Genomic DNA, 16,103 nt, shown 5'->3' with positions numbered 1-16,103 from the left:
GTTGAGCACTTGAAATGAGGTTAATCCAAACTGAGATGTGCTGTAAGTGTAACATAAACACTGGACTTCAAAGACTCCGCAGGAAAAGAATGTAAACACTGACTGTGTGCTGAGCCCGGCTGGTGCGGCTCAGCTGGCAGAGCGTCGCCCCGGGCACTGAAGGCCCCTGACGCTCAGTCCTGGCCAGGGCACCTGCCCAGGTTGCGGTGTGTTCAGCGTGTGTACAAGAGGCAACAGCCGATTGAGGTTTCTCTCTCACATTAATGTTTCTCTCTCCCTTTCCCTTCCTCTTTCTCTAAAATCAGTTAAAAAAACATATTTTAAAAAAATAGATTCTGTGCTGAAACTATAATATTTTGGATATATTGAGTTAAGTAAATACATTTGTTTAGATTGCTTTTTAACTTTTTTAGTGTTGCTACTAGAAAACTTAAAATTCCATACGCAGCTCCCATTTTTATTTCTGTTGGACAGGGCTGGTCTAAATTATTGTTCAGAGGAAAGATTGTCCGCTCTTGCTTAATTTACTTAAACCGGTTCATCTAGAATTCAAATTTATCAAATGTATGTTTTACATCTGATAAAATGGTTCCCAATACTTTTTAAGAGTTTGACTTTTTTTTTTTCTATTTAAGATAATTTAAGCCAATTTATCTAAAGCTACTTCTGTCTCAATTTTAAACTAAAATGTTCATCAGAAGGTGAGAATATTTGCAGAAAGTTAGACATACTCAGAAAAGGGAAACCTCCTCTCTGTGACTAGAGAAACAATATAGCATTCCATACCTTTCTGTCACCTTTTATTTCTTTTCAGTGAAGAGGGAAAGACAGGTGGCTCAGCGCAGAGAACCCATAAGTACAAACCAGGCCCCTCCCCTGGGTAAAATTCAAGCAGTTGTCAGATCTTCTCCATGGATTTTATACCAACATAAATTCCAGATGGATTGAAGAGACACTTTTTAAACCATAAGAAAAACTTGAAAAGTATTATAAAGTATAATATGTAGTTAAGCATTGGGACTATGATTTTTAAAGAAGCAAAGAAGAGGGGGAAAGGATGGATCAACTAGACCATACACAAATTAAAACTTCTGGACATAAAAAGTATAGAAACAAGAGACTAGAAAAAATAATTATAGCAAAATCAAAAACATTAAATAAAATTTTTAAAATGTATAGATCTTAGATAAATTGATTTTTAAAAACATACTTTCACTCTCCCACCACCAAAGTAAAAAGGCAGAAATTAATTATTCATCAAAGGAAAATTATAGCTAGCAAAACAAGTCCATGAAAAAAATGTTAATCTCTCATATAAACAAATGAATAAAAATTAAAACAAAAGTAAGTTATCTATTCCACTTACATCATTGGCAAAGATATCGTGATTGTTATTTTATTTGGTGCTGGTGAGAATGTAGTAAAATAGGCACTAACATATATATCTGGTGGTTCTAAAATTTTCTATAAGCCTTTTGAAAAACATTTACTATAAAAAGACTTTGAACCCTAGTCGGCTTGGCTCAGTGCTTAGAGCGTTGGCCTTAGGACTGAAGAGTCTCAGGTTTGATTCCGGCCAAGGGCATGTACCTCGGTTGCAGGCTTGATCCCCAGCCCCAGTTGGGGCACATGAGGGTGGCAACCAGTTGATGTGTCACTCTCACATCAATGTTTCTCTCTCTCTTGGAAAAGTAACGGAAAAAATATCTTTGGGTGAAAGGTTTTTTTTAAAAAGACTTTGATGAAGTAATTCCACAGATGGGAATCTATCCCAAGGAAAAATGTATAAACACAAACACAAAAATCCTCATGAGCAAAAATATTTATCACAGAGTTATTTATAATATTAAAACAATTTAAATTTCTAAAAACAATGAAAGGCTTAAGTAAAATATGGCATATTCATTCAATGGAATATTATGTAGTCAATAAAAATGTTTGCTCAAACTATGCACTAACATGGAAAATAGTCTATGATATAATATTTAGTGAAAAACAGGATTTCAAATTGTGTGCACAATTATAATTATGTAAAAACTATTCAATTTAAAATGATGAAAGGAACTGTTCATTATGTGTATCTTCTAGTAGTCGAACCATGACTTGTATTTTTCTTCTGTTTTTTCTGAAGCGTACTTCATTACTGTTTTATGAATGAGTATTATGGTAGGCCGAATAGTGCAAATGAGTGTTGTGGTAGACTGCCCAAAGACGTCCATACCCTAATCCTCAAAATCTGTGAACATTACAAGATAAAAGGAACTTTGCGAATACGATTAAACGAATCTTCTCAAGACAGGGAGCTTATCTGGCCCCATGTAATCACACAGGTTTTAATAAGAGGACAGCAGGAGGGTGAGAGAGGAGGCAACGTGATGACAGAAGCAGGGTCATAGTCACAGGAGAGATCTGAAGATGCCACACTGTTGGCTTTGAAGATGGTGGAAGGGACCAAGAGTCAAGGAATGCAGGCGGCCTCCAGCAGCTGGAAAGGCGATGAAACAAATTTTCCCCTAGAGCCTCCAGACAAAATGCAGACCTGCTAACACCTTGAATTTAGGCCTTCTGATCTCCAGTACTGTAAGATCATAAAGTTGTGTTGTCTTAAGCCACCGAGTTGTAAATAGTTACAGCAGCAACAGGAAACAAATTAAATATAGACCATTTTTATAGTGAAAACAAACTTTATTTGGTGAAAAGTGGCTTTATTTGGTTAAAAAAATAATTTAAAAATAATGTGTGGGTTAATACTTGTAGTCCAGTATTACTTCATCATTTAGATGTCACAAAATATAAAAATGCAATTGAGCTTAATATGTTTCTGATGAACATGTCTCATCTTTTCACTCTCCCTGTCAACACAGAAATGCCGCACTACAGAGCAATAAACATTGGATTTAGGGTAATTTGCTTAATATTGAAATCTAGTACACAAAATCTGAAAAGCAGACAATAAGCAGCAGGAAAGAGAAGCTTAAAAAAAAAAAAAGAAAAAAGAGTAAACTTGATGAATCATAAATAAAACAGCCCTTGAACTGAGCAACACCAGATTTATGCAAATTCAACACACAAAATTTTCCAAAAGCTACATATTACAATTTTAAAGAAATAGAAAAGTATAAGATAGTTTGTGAACAATGGAAATATAGAACTGCTATTATCTCCTCACTTGCTCTCAGCCTGTTCTCCCTTCAGTCTCTTGACCCATCCAGACTCCAGGTTTGATTTCAAGTTGACAGTCCTGCTTCTGCAGCTCTGGTCTTGGTGTTTAAAGTCTCGCTCCTGGCTTCAGCTCCCCCTCCAGCATGCCCCTGACACTCTAGCTTAGATTTGCTCCACCCATTTTCCCCACCAGGCACTATCTCTGCTCTTAATTAGCTCACCTCTTAAGACCCAATCTCCATCTTCGGCTCTAGGAGATGATAGGGGACTTGGGGGTGGAGGGAGGTGAAAAGTTGTACCTTAGACCAGTGGGCAAAAATATAAAACAGTCAACAGTCCTTTTAAGGGAAAATACTCAGAAAGCTGTGAAAAACACTCCATCACGCATGAAATGTTTTTACAAATACTAATTTTAGGTGAATGGTTCATTAGCTGACTTGGCTCATGGGTGGACTGGTTTCAGTGAGTTGGCCTATTTCCCAAGCACGCCTTCACACACGCACACATGTATGCCACGCGGCAGGTTCAGCACATCCTGAAAGTGAGAAAAGTGCCTCTGACCACCCTCGCGCGGAGACGGCCTGCCCTAATTGCCTGGCTCTGTCTGGACTCAGCAAGCTGCCTTCTCTTATAATCTGGCTGCCCAGGCAGACTCCCCACTGGGAGGGATCAGGCTGACCTGTGAGTAGGAGTGTTCCGGGCCCACTGGCAGTTACTCTGCATAGATATTAGTAAGTCAGCATGCTCTTGGGAACCTGATTTGCTTGTCCATTCTCCATAGTCTAAAAAAATTTACTGCACTAAAATAATAATGTTCTGTTAGTGTCTTAGTTACGGCTTTTCGAATTGTAAGTCAGCGAAGGCCACTTTATCTAGCACTAACACAATGTAGAAATGCATTATAAGATGGTAATGGCATGTCACAGAACTCAAGGGCAGAAACGGTGGTTAGGACTAGAATCAGAAAGCAGGAGGCCATCAGGACTGGAGCTCTGCCCTCGCTCCTGGTCTGCGTCTCACACTCTAAGGCGGCACAAACACGCGTGTCTGTTTCCCTCTCCTCACCTGCTTCAGTTTTCTCTCTTTGCAGATCAGTTTTCTCTGCTTCTCAGACATGTAGCCGAAGAAAGCTGCCTCTCACCTGCTTCAGTCCAGCAACCAGGAAAGAAAGGATCTGTGAATCCCAATCCTAAATTCCCACAAAGGAAATCTGATTGGCCCAGTTTGGGGCAGGTATCCACCCTGATTAAATTCTCTAGGTCTGGTCGGAAGAGAGGGTGGAGCAGGAGCCGGAGGACAGGGTCAAGCCCAGCTCTACGGAATTGAGAACAATTCCCAGAAGAAGTAAGATTATGGATGGGGCAAGCATTCCCAGAATTGCCACAGGTCCACAGACTCTGAGAGTCAGAGATGTTTTAGAATTCAGAAATTGTTATATTCTAGAACACAGTCATGTACGTGTGGAGCCTGAGAAAGAAGATACCTACTAAGAAGGGCTCCTGGTGGCTAACTGGGCTCAAACTTAAAAGCAGAGCCTAGCAGCCATGTATAAACAAGGGTCTCTAACACAAACTGCACCCAATCTCAGGCCCATCTCAGATATACTGAATCAGAATTTGCATTTTAAATAGATGCCCAGGGTCTTAATCCATCCAGGCTGCAATAACACAATACAATACACTAGGTGGCTTATAAACAATAGGAATATATTTCTCCGTTCTGTAGGCTGGGAAGTCCACGATCAAGGCGCCAGCAGATTCAGTGTCTTCTGAGGGCCTGAATCCTGGTTCACAGGTAGCTGTATTTTTGCTGTGTCTTCACATGTTTGTTTGTTTTGGTGTTTTTTTTTAATATATCTTTATTGATTTCAGAGAGAGGAAAGGAGAGGGAAAGAGAGAGATAGAAACATCAATGATGAGAGAGTCATTGATCAGCTGCAGCCCGCAACCTGGGCATGTGCCCTGACCGGGAATCGAACCCTGATCGCCTGGATCCTAGGTCGACACTTAACCGCTGAGCCATGCCCGGCCGGGCTTCACATGTTGAAAGGGGTTAAGGAGCTCTGTGGGGTCCCATTCATGAGAGCCCCACCCTCCACCCAAACACCTCCCAAAGGCCCAGCTTTCTAATACCAACATCTTAGCATTAGGATTTCAACATATGAATTTGAGGAGCACAAAACATTCAGTCCGTAGCACCCAGGTACTTTGTATGCATATTAAAGTTTGAGAAGCTCTGCTCCAAGTGGCAGTCAGTCTCCCTAAGTCATCAATCTTTGCACCTGTGCACCGGAACACACATTCATATAATCATCTCTTCTTATGTGTTTTTTAAGATAGCTCCATAGAAAAATGTGCACCCATTTTCACAATTAACAAATCATAATTTTTACAACAAAGAAAGAACAACCTTAACTCCAAATCTGTGCATATCCCCTACCACTCTGCCCAACAGATGCACAGTCTCTCTCGTTGCCACCCAGCATCACTTCCTCCTGTCCTGACTGGTATTTAAGCTTGTATGCCGGGTGGGGGTTTTGTGTATTTATCAGAGAACATATATATATATAATCCTTCATGAAAATGGATCAAATATGCTATAAAGCAGCGACAGTTGTAATTAAGAAATTATTCAATAAAGAGTACAGGCAAGCGAAACACAAAGCAATAGCCAGGGCATTAGTTCTCTTTCTCTCTTGCATTAAAAATAGAATTTTCCAGAAGGACATTCAATCCAGAAACAATATGCAGAATGTTTTTGCAATATGGTAACATCCTGTTGACTTAACACCTTTTACCTTGCACCCTGTTGCTTTGGAATTCATAAGGGCAATAAGAAAGGAATACATAGAGAGGATTTCCCCAAACAATAACATTTATTTATTGAATTTGCTTTCAGGTTCTTTGAGATAGAAAACTCCAAAATTACAAAGGAAATAAAAAGTTATGACAACAGAAGGACCTCCCAGAAGCAGAAAGAAGAAAACAATTCAAAGAACATAATAGTGATATTGGCAACTTTTAGAAAAACTCAGCCATGGTGGAGAAAACTCTGAGAATCTACTAAAAGCAAGTGACCCCAGTAAAACTACTACCAATAAGTAATAACCAACCAGGCAACAACAATCAGAAGCATTCCACTGGACCCTTCCCTACCCAGAGTCCCCGCTGGTAGAGTGTGGTTCTGACCCACCATAAGGCCAAGATCACTATGGCGTCCCTCAAACCTGAGCCCCATTTGGTTTCTCATGCTAACCCCTGACGCCTCACATTTCCATCAGCCTTGTCACCCAGAATGTCAGTTAGGTCTTCCCTTCACCTCTCCACTGACCAGGAGCCCCACCTTCTCCCAACCATTTCACTTAGGTCTTTTGGGGCCTGTGGCAAACAAGACTCCCACTTGCTCATCTCTGAATATTGTTCCTCTGTTTTCTCCTTGAGCTAAAAACTCTATCCTCCCTCTTACAGGCGGGATTTGTCCCCTCAAAGAGGTATGTTGAAGTCCTAATCCACAGTACCTCAGAATGTGACCTTATTTCAAAAAAGGGTCATTAGAGATGCAATTAGTTCAGATGAGGTCATACTGAGGTAGGATGGGCCCCTCATCCAATATGATTGGTGTCCTTATAAGAAGACAGTCATGTGGAGGCAGAGACACAGCGAGAATGCCATGTAATGTTGGGGGATTGAAGTGATGTATCTACAAGCCAAGGAATGCCAAAGATTGCTGACAAACCACCAAAAGTAAGGGCGAGGCATGGAAGGGTTCCTCTGTGGTTTTCAGGGAGAGCACAGCTCTCTGACGCCTTGATTTCAGATGTCCGGCCTCCAGGACTCTGAGACTATTCTGTTGCTCTAAGCCACCAGTTTGTGGTAGTTGGTTATGGCAGCCCCAGGAGACAGATACACCCCCTGAAGACACTGTCCCTCCAGCAACCCTTGTTTGAGGAGCTGCCCCATTATCCCACTCCCCACATCCCCTCAGTGTCCAATTCAGCTTCTAAAACCACCCTCGCATGATTCTTTGCTCCTTTAAAGTGTATGACATCTCCCATTTTCCCTCCATTTCACTCCTATCTGTCACCTGGTCACCTCAAGTGACCTCAACGCGACCAAAACTGAACTCTATTTCTCCCATCCCCAGACTGTCTAGCATCCTACTCCTAACCCAAACCTGTTTTCCTGTATTTCCTGTCTCAGTTAATAGCACCATCATCCACTCTGTCATCCAAAAGTCTTAAAGGTTATCCTCAACATCTTCCTCTTCCTTCCTCTCAAATCCAATCATGCACCAACAATGGCCAGTTTCGCCTCCTAAGGCATTCCTGACCCCACTACTCTCCCTCCATCCCCGCCACCTTGCCCTTAGTTCAGGCTAGATCATGTTATCCAGGTTACTTCAGCAACTCTTAAATGAACTCCCTGCTCCAGTATTATCTCCCTTAAGTTCATCCTTCACAATGCATCCACAGTAATCTTAAGCTATGTCATTACCCTGCATTACAATAAAACAAAATAAAATAAATACATGTTTTTAAAAACCTCAGTGCTCCCAATTCCCTACAACTGAGATTCTTGATGTGGATGGGGATCAGAGCTATCCATCTCCTCTAAAAACATCCATAACATTCTGAGTGTATGTATACTTTACCGGGGAGAAGGTTCATAGCTTCCATTAGTTTTTTTCAAAGGAGTCTATGGTCCCAAAAATGGTAGGGATTAATCTTCCAGCAAATCTGAACTATTTATAGTTTCCTACATCTTTTTTGTGTGCTTAAAACATTTCCTCTGCTGAGATTTCTTTTATAAATTCACTATATTAAATGTCTACCATGTGCTAGATGTTAGGAATACCACAGTGAACAAGCCAAGAGGCCTTCTCTCCCACGTGGCATCTGGGTTTTGCTCATCCTTCCAGTCTTAGGTCAGCTCATCTCCTCTAGGAAGGCTGAGATATGCCTTCATATTTAACCCCTGACACCTTGTACTTGAGACTAAATCCAAAAACCAGGCTAAAATAATGATGATTTCATTTATTCTCAGAGTCCCTGAGTTTCATAAACAAAAGTAAGAGGTATATAGTTCTTAAATATTGGCAATTTGTAGCTCTGCTTGAAACAAACATTTAAATTAAATGGGATAAATAAATTAGTAATCAGAATAAACCACATAATAATTGTGTTATTAACAAATCAAAACAAATGAACAAATCCAAAGGTTGCCTACCTTTACCAGCCAATAGTTACCACTAGGGTTACATTCACATTGGCCCAGCCTCTGATTCCTGTCTGTCAAGAATTAGTCTCTTACAAAATTCCTCCCTAGGATTTTCCAAGAGTCTCTAAGGGGTCTTACATATGAATGTGAATCAGTTCAGGCATCCCCATGCTACTGGCCTCTGTTCCTGCAAACCAGAGCTGCTCAAGTGCCCTCCATCAGCCAGAGGTCTGGGACTCCTACTCACTTTACATCATCAGAGTGACTCACTGCACTGACTCTGCTGAGCTGGAGAGAGGCCCTCTCTCTGACACCAGGTTGCTGAGCCACTGATGTTCACAGCAGTGCTGCTCCACTCCCCAGTCATTGCCATGGGGAAGAAGAGAATGGTTACCTTCATCCTGCTATAACTTCCCTTAGGTGTGCTTTAGTCCCCAAAGCATCACAGAGTTTAGTCTAAGAGGTCTTCTCATTTTTACACCTGGTCCTTCCTCCCAGGGTGCTCAGGATCCACTGCTGGGTCCAGCTCACCATGCCAGCCTACAGTATCCCTTTCAGTGAATTATCCATTAGACACCAAACAGCCTTCCTGAAACCTGGCTTCAGTCAGAAGCCCCCAAACTACCAGCTGTGACACTACATGCTTGAAGCCCATTTGTGGCCATGGTTTAAGGGTCCTTTCTCAGGAGTTCTTCAGGCCCCAGGTAAATCGTCAGATACCATTAAACACTTGGGAGAAAGGGCTGTTGCCCAATAACACACACGAGATGTAGGCATCTCACTCAGCGTCTGCCCAGCTGAGACTCAGGTACAGATACACAATGTATTTATTTCTTATTTAATAAAGTAAATTTACGGCTATAAGCAGCACCTACAAACTTGAACTGTAACTTTACATCTGTAACCTCACAGCTACAATAGCACAAACAAAAAAGTAGACATGTGCAGTCAGCCTTTTCCTCCCTAACTAAACAATAGTTTCTGGGAGAAAATGTTGGTTTTTTAAAAAATTCTAGCCCGGCCGGGCGTGGCTCAGGGGTTGAGCATCAGCCTAGGATCCAGGCGATCGGGGTTCGATTCCCAGTCAGGGCACATGCCCGGGTTGCGGGCTAGCCAATCAATGACTCTCTCATCATTGATGTTTCCATCTCTCTCTCTCCCTCTCCTTTCCTCTCTCTGAAATCAATAAAGATATTTAAAAAAGAATAGTTCATTGTTATTTTTTTTAAAAAATTCTATTGCTTAAACACTTCTGGGAATTTTACCTCTCTGAAAAGAGGAAGACATGGGTGGTCCTTGAAGAAATGATGCTAAGTGAAATGCGTCAGATGACAGATCGAATTCCGTATGATTGCACTTACATAAAGTGCCTAGAGTAGTCAGGTTCACAGAGGCAGAAAGCAGAAGGGCGGAGGCCGGGCTGGGAGGCGAACGGGGATTCCTGCTTCACGATTAGAGTTTCATGACGCAAAGATGAACAAAGTTCTGCAGATGGATGGCACTGATGGCTGCACAGCAACTACTGCCCCTGAACTAAGCACCTGAAAACGGTTAAGACGATCATCAATGTTATGTTATGTATATTTTACTACAATAAAAAAAATAAAAGAGCTTATGGAAGAAGAGGAAGGAGAAGGAGGAGGCGCCTCGACAGACAGCAAGGTGCTGTGACAAGGAGTTAAGGAGTTGATCCCGCCTCCTGAAGCCAGAAGGAGAAGAAGGGACTTGCCTGCGGACGGAGAAGCGCTTCCCACCGACAAGGCTAAGCTGATAAGTTGAGCTTGAAGCAGCTGAAATGAAGAGGAACTTTTGGGGGGCCTGGTGCATAGCAGCGATTTTCAACTGGTGTGCCGCAAGAATTTATTAAAACACGCAGTGCCTGCCTATTTAGTCAGGGGCACTGACTTTTTTTCCCTTAGATTGTCAAATAAGAAAGTGACAATAGCTAACACAATAGCTGTCCTGTATGAATGAATCAAAAGTATACCTATTTTTTTGTCAGATCGGCAAAAAATATAACATATTTTTTGTTGTGCCGCAGAATTTTAGTAACTAGTTTATGTGTGCTATGAGAGGAAAGAGGCTGAAGATCGCTGGTGTGCAGTAATAGTTACCCCGCTCAGAAACGTAGCACGTTAGTTTTCAAAGCACTTCCGGGGGTGATCTAATTTGCTGTCTGTCATTACAAGCCTGGGAGGTGAATGGTGAAGGGCAAGAATTCAGCCGCCAGAACTACAAAGAGGGGAAAGCTGGCCCTGCCCAAGGGATGCTCTCAGATTCCTTGGGGAACTGACACCCCATTTTGCAGACAGGAAACTGAAGCTTAGATGGGTAAACTGACTTGCCCCAAATCCGTCAATAATGAGAAGAACAGAGACTTGACCCTGTCTCTTGACTTGCTACTTAGTGCCCTTCCAACAACCAAGTGTGAATTAAAACAGAATGAAACTGAAAAAGTCCAAAATAATTCCCGACTGCGTCAAAGAATGAAAGAATCCCTAAGCTACATGAAAACTCAGGAGACAAAGGATATAATTTGGGAATATATTTTAAGCTTTATAAAATCCTCCCACCCCTGCTGCCTCTGAGTAGGAAAGTGGTAAAAACAGAATCTGGGGTGAGAAGTCATCTGACTCATCCTGATGTAGCGGAGGAGAATCTGTAAGCAAACACCCTGCATTTATTTCAAGTACTGTGCCTCATTCTGCCAGCCTTGGCATCCAGCCCACCGTGCTTGGTTCAGGGGCCCTCCTTTGGAGACATGGTCAGATCCCTATTTTAGGAAGATAGAAATCACCTAAAACATGTGGCCATTAAGCTAGAATTGAAAAGAACAGACACATTTCAGAAGACAGAGTGAGCCATCTGGCTGCCATGGCATGCTGGGAATTAAGTATCCGGACGTGTCTTCCAGGCCCCATCTGACACAGTACAGCTTTATCCACAGAACACCATCCCTGTGTCCTGGCCTGTTCCAGGAAGCCTGCAAGAGAAAGCACGTTGCCTCAGAGGTGAACCAGGGACAGCCTCTAAGGTGCCAGGGATTTATCTGAGCAGCCAAATGTACACTGACAGACAGGTCTGTGTGTGCTAGAGGAGCTTGCTCGGCGGCTCAGATGAACAACTCATTGCGGAATTCACCCACAAGGGGAAGTGAGTTAATGGCTGGAGTGGATGGCTCACCTTCTGCCTAGATGCGTCATAAAATCAACTTGTAAATCCTGGCTCTGAGAATGCATTTGCTCACCCAAATGTGGTTCTGTGGGGCTAGGAAACATTTCAAAGAGGGAACGCTCACAGAGAAAGTTCTTAGGCTTTCTCTGTGCTAGGAATGGGGCCAGTGGCCTGAGCCTGACAGCTGCTCCAGGCGTGGTCAAATCTGCTGACTAGCAGCCCAGAGCTGCCTGCAGCATCTGCTCCACATCTGGGACCTGTGACTCATCAGCCGCTCTCTCCCGCTGTCCTACATTCTCATGCAGGCCGGAGCATGCAGGCTCCACAGTGCCGAGGTCCTCGCATTCAGATGCCCATCAAGATTCATCTTTATCTCCAACACTGCCTTCCCCTGCGCCATAGACTCAGCCCGGTCCACCAGCTCCAGGTCCGGGGCCAACTGCCCAGACCATCCCAGACTCAGCCTGAGCTATTATAAGAGACTCCCAGGCTGAGCCCAGGTCCCTGGACACTGGCGTCTGTTCTGGCCCTTTAAATTTAGCAGACCCACACTCCCACCGTGCCCAGCTGGCCCACCAGAGTGAGCCACAGCAGCACCTGTTCTAGCCCGACCCTGTTTACCCTGGACCTACTATTTTTGCTCTCCCCTCCCTGGTTCTCAGATTCCTGGCTCCATATCCCAGTTGCTATAACTGCTTCTAGCCCCTTCCCTTTTGTGACCCTTTGGGCTTCCCTTTTTAGACCATATCTTCTCACATGTTTCTGACTCAACTTGTTCCTGCAGTGCTGACTCCACTCTCAGTCTCAGGTGAGGACTCCATGATTCAGCCCCAGCCCCCAGGTACCCCCTCATCTGAAATCACTCCAGGAAAGGCAGATAGTGAGGATTTATTCCTGTGGTTCCTGCCTGCTTCTGACCCCCAGCCTTGCTTTGCCCTCCAGTTCCAGCATCTGGGGGCTCCCTGATCCAACTTGGGTTCTGATCTCTAGAGTTCCTCCCTCACCTGTGACAGCTCTGTCCTGGATTCAGTTTCTGAATTCACGCTGGCCTTGCCCAGGTTACACCAGGCCCACTCCCCCGACTATCTCATTGAGATCAGAGTAAGGAAGACTGTCAGGCCTCAGAGGGAGTGGGGGTCTGAGAGGAGACGGAAGCCCTGCCTCAGTGGGGCCCTGGCAGGGCACAGAGATTGGGAAGAGCCTCACATCTGTCAGGGATCATTTCTGTCTAGGGATTTGGTGGTTACTTATGAGGAAAAGCCTAAGGGGAGCAGGAGGCAAGGCACATGCCATCTCAGGCCCTTATTTCCTACTTTCTAAATTGTGTGTGTTGGGATGGGAGAGACAAATGAAGTCAAGATGGTCATTTTCCCCAGATCCCTTTGCAAGGGTGTACATGGGTTGGCTGTGTCTCTTGGCCAGTAATCACAGGTTCTGCCTCAGCAATTTCCACACATCTTTCCCTCTTTCACTCCCAGTAATAGCTCCTCAATCTTGCCTCTGCAACCTCTGGGTGGTACCAATGACCCACTGTAAGTAACCTCAGGAATGGCACTATCTCTGGTGGTTTTCCTATACCCTGCCCAAACTTCTGGGAAGGTTGGTAAACCAATTTGAGAGTTTCATCTTTTTCCAAGATCCTGACTGATACAGCTAACATGCTCATCGCTAAATCAAATCCATGTTTCTTGTTGGACAGGCCTGAGTCACATGCCTACCCCTGAAACAAAGGTCTGAAATCAGCTCCATCTAAACCATAGGTACTGAGAGTAGAGGAGGGGTAGTCACCCAAAGGGACAGGCAAAAATAACCACTACATTTAGCAAAGTAGATAAGTAAGAATTTTAATTACAGTAAGCGTTAGACCACCCAAGCATTCTTCAAAAGCAGCACGTATATGTAAATAAGGGTACATTTCAGGGAAACAGCAATAAGGATGCCTTTCATCCATGTACACGCAAACCAATGCCTCCAAAAAGACCTAGCCACTCATTTTCTGAGCTCTGAGTCTGTTGATAACTGTCTCCTGAAACAAATTGAAATTTCTATCATTGATTCACTTTGAAATTTCTATCATAAAGCAGCATAGGCCTTGGCTGGCTGAGCAATAAAGCAGGCCTTTTGGCAGCTTAAATGAGTTGCCCCTGACAGGAGGACAGGGGACAAGGCACTAAACATTGCCAAGAATGGATAATTTGGAAGCCGCCTAGTGGCAGAAATGACAAGGCCAAAACCATAATGCTTTGGAAAAAAAATGACATCAGTTGAAGGATAAACATAAAATGGGAAAATAGCAACCTTATCACAGAGCTGTAAATGCTTAGAAGAACATTTAGTTTGATACCACATGAAACCCCTGTATGTTATCGAGGAATCCTTTTTATATATGGCTAACCCCCATTATTATGACTGACTCTGCCATGGATGGGTCACCTTTCAGGTAAAACTATGGACTACTACCCCAGTGACTCATAGCCCTTTACCACTACTCAGAACACTAGTGCTGATGTTAGTTACCTTGTCCCCTAACCCGATGTTTTGACAGAGCCTCCAATGTGCCTTTTTAATGAATAGGTTCCCGTTCAATGACATGCTGAGGCTGTTTTGGTTTTCCTTGTCAGTTGTCTCAATACAGCCTCAGATGCTGCTTTGACTGAAGTTCAGAAATATGCATTTGCCTGCAGGACAGGCCTCCTGAGCCACTTATGTGTCTCCCTAGTCCAACTAATAACTCCTTTGTGATACAATTCCACCACAGTTCTCTTGATCCATAAAGACACGTGGAAATCAGTTCTTCGGAGGAAAGAGGGATCTAAAGGATCCCTTTGCTTCAGTGCTTCTGGAATTTAGTAAATGAAGAGTTTGGAGCCAAGAGAGAGAAGAAATCCAACCTTTAGTTAAGGAAAGCCACACTTGGGCCCAATGGGTATAATGGAAAGATTGTGAGCATTAAAGGCAAAAAAACAGGCCCAAGTCCTAGTGTGTGACCTTGAGCAAGTCACCCCTTTATGAGTCTGTTTCCTTCTCACCTAGTATTATCAAGTCACTAATGATTTGATAAGCATTAAAAATAAACAAATGAGTTCTCTGAGACCAGGAGCTCTGATTAGTATTTCCAAGGACATTCCTGCTTTGAAGGACCCTTTTAAGCAAAAGTTGTCAATAAACTTAGAAGATAGAATAGAGTAGTGGAAGCACGCCACAAAGGTTTCATCTCACCAGCCATCTCTGTTTGATTTGTAGTAGCTCCCTGGAACCCTATATGCAAAAGGATGCTGAGGTCATATCTGGGCTCATATCTGGGTTCATTGAAAAAGAATGCCCTGGTGAATGGGTACAAGAAGAGGGTCTGGCACCATGTATGACATCCCTGTTGTAGTGATTGAGAGCACTGAGTTTGAAAGTCAATTCTTGCAGGAAGTAGTGTATATTAGCTCTTGCTTCAATAACAAACAACAAAAATCACAATTTCAGTGACTTATAAACATAAACACTTATTTCTCACCACACAGAAGGTCAGACTGTGGGTTGGATTGGTTCTGCTCCACATTTCTTCTTATTCCAGGACCCAGGCAGAAGGAACAGCCCTCATTTGTAATACGCTGTGCTGTGGCAAAGAGCAGAAATCCCAATGGTTGAGCCAAATCAGACAATCACGTTTAAAACTTCTGCTCAGACACAGCATAAATCATATCATTCATATTTCACTGGCCAAATCAAGCCATATGGCCAAGCCCAAAGTCAATGGGAAGGGGATATATAATCTTACTAGGAAACAGAAAGTGAAAACTGCAATCAATGCAATCTGCCAGATGGTGTTTAAGAAAGATACTTTTAGTATTGAGATGCTATATCTGTAACAGGGAATGAATATGCTATACTACTTCTACTAGTCTGACTAGCCATAGAATAAAACTAAAATTAAAATTTACTAACAAAGTAAACTTATAAAAGAGTTTATATAAAGCTACCCATGTTAATCTTTGTAAATGTTAAACTCAGTTTGTTCAACTCTGGCCAAGTTCTTGTTACAGTTTAATAGCCTGTCCCAGGAACAAGGAATGCTAACACCAGCAGTTAAACCACAGATGTCTGGTTGAGGCACATTGAAAAATAACATCAAAACAGAAAGAATGAGCCTAAGCAAGGACTGCACATTGCCAGAAATTACACTGACCCTCCTCCCCCTGATCTCTTTGTTCTACTTTCCCTCTCCCTCTTTATAAAAACCTCTGCCTGCACTAAGATGTTAGGATGGTTTTTGAGGCATGAGCCTGTCATCTTCTCGGGTTGCTGGGCCCTGAGTAAGTCACTTTACTTCCCACCAGCACTAATGTCATGAGTTTGACTTTCATGGTGGCAGGCAGCCAAGCCTGAAGGTCACTTCTTCGGTTTCATATTTACTTTTTCATATTTTTGTATATAATATACACGTGATATGTTACATGTAATTAAAAACTTAAAAGTTGTAAAACGTTAATGTATCTCGTGGATATTGGGAATGCCTGAGGGGAGACTAAGCTGATACCTGGGAAGTGGAGGGTGCCTATG

General features: G+C 42.9%; 1 long non-coding RNA gene across 2 annotated transcripts in view; it reads right to left on the bottom strand.

The window, feature by feature from the left end:
- Window positions 1-16,103, bottom strand: part of LOC308565303 — a 143,460-nt gene that overhangs the window by 106,143 nt on the left and 21,214 nt on the right. For both annotated transcript variants that reach the window (XR_014000025.1, XR_014000026.1), the window contains exon 2: window positions 15,058-15,159. This is a non-coding gene — a long non-coding RNA (uncharacterized lncRNA). The remainder of the gene's footprint in view (window positions 1-15,057; window positions 15,160-16,103) is intronic.

This window comes from Miniopterus schreibersii, assembly GCF_964146895.1.
Source record: "Miniopterus schreibersii genome assembly, chromosome: 12".
In the NCBI taxonomy this organism is placed as follows: domain Eukaryota; kingdom Metazoa; phylum Chordata; class Mammalia; order Chiroptera; family Miniopteridae; genus Miniopterus; species Miniopterus schreibersii.
Note: the sequence above shows the minus strand (reverse complement) of the source record. Positions and strands in the feature narration are given on the sequence as shown.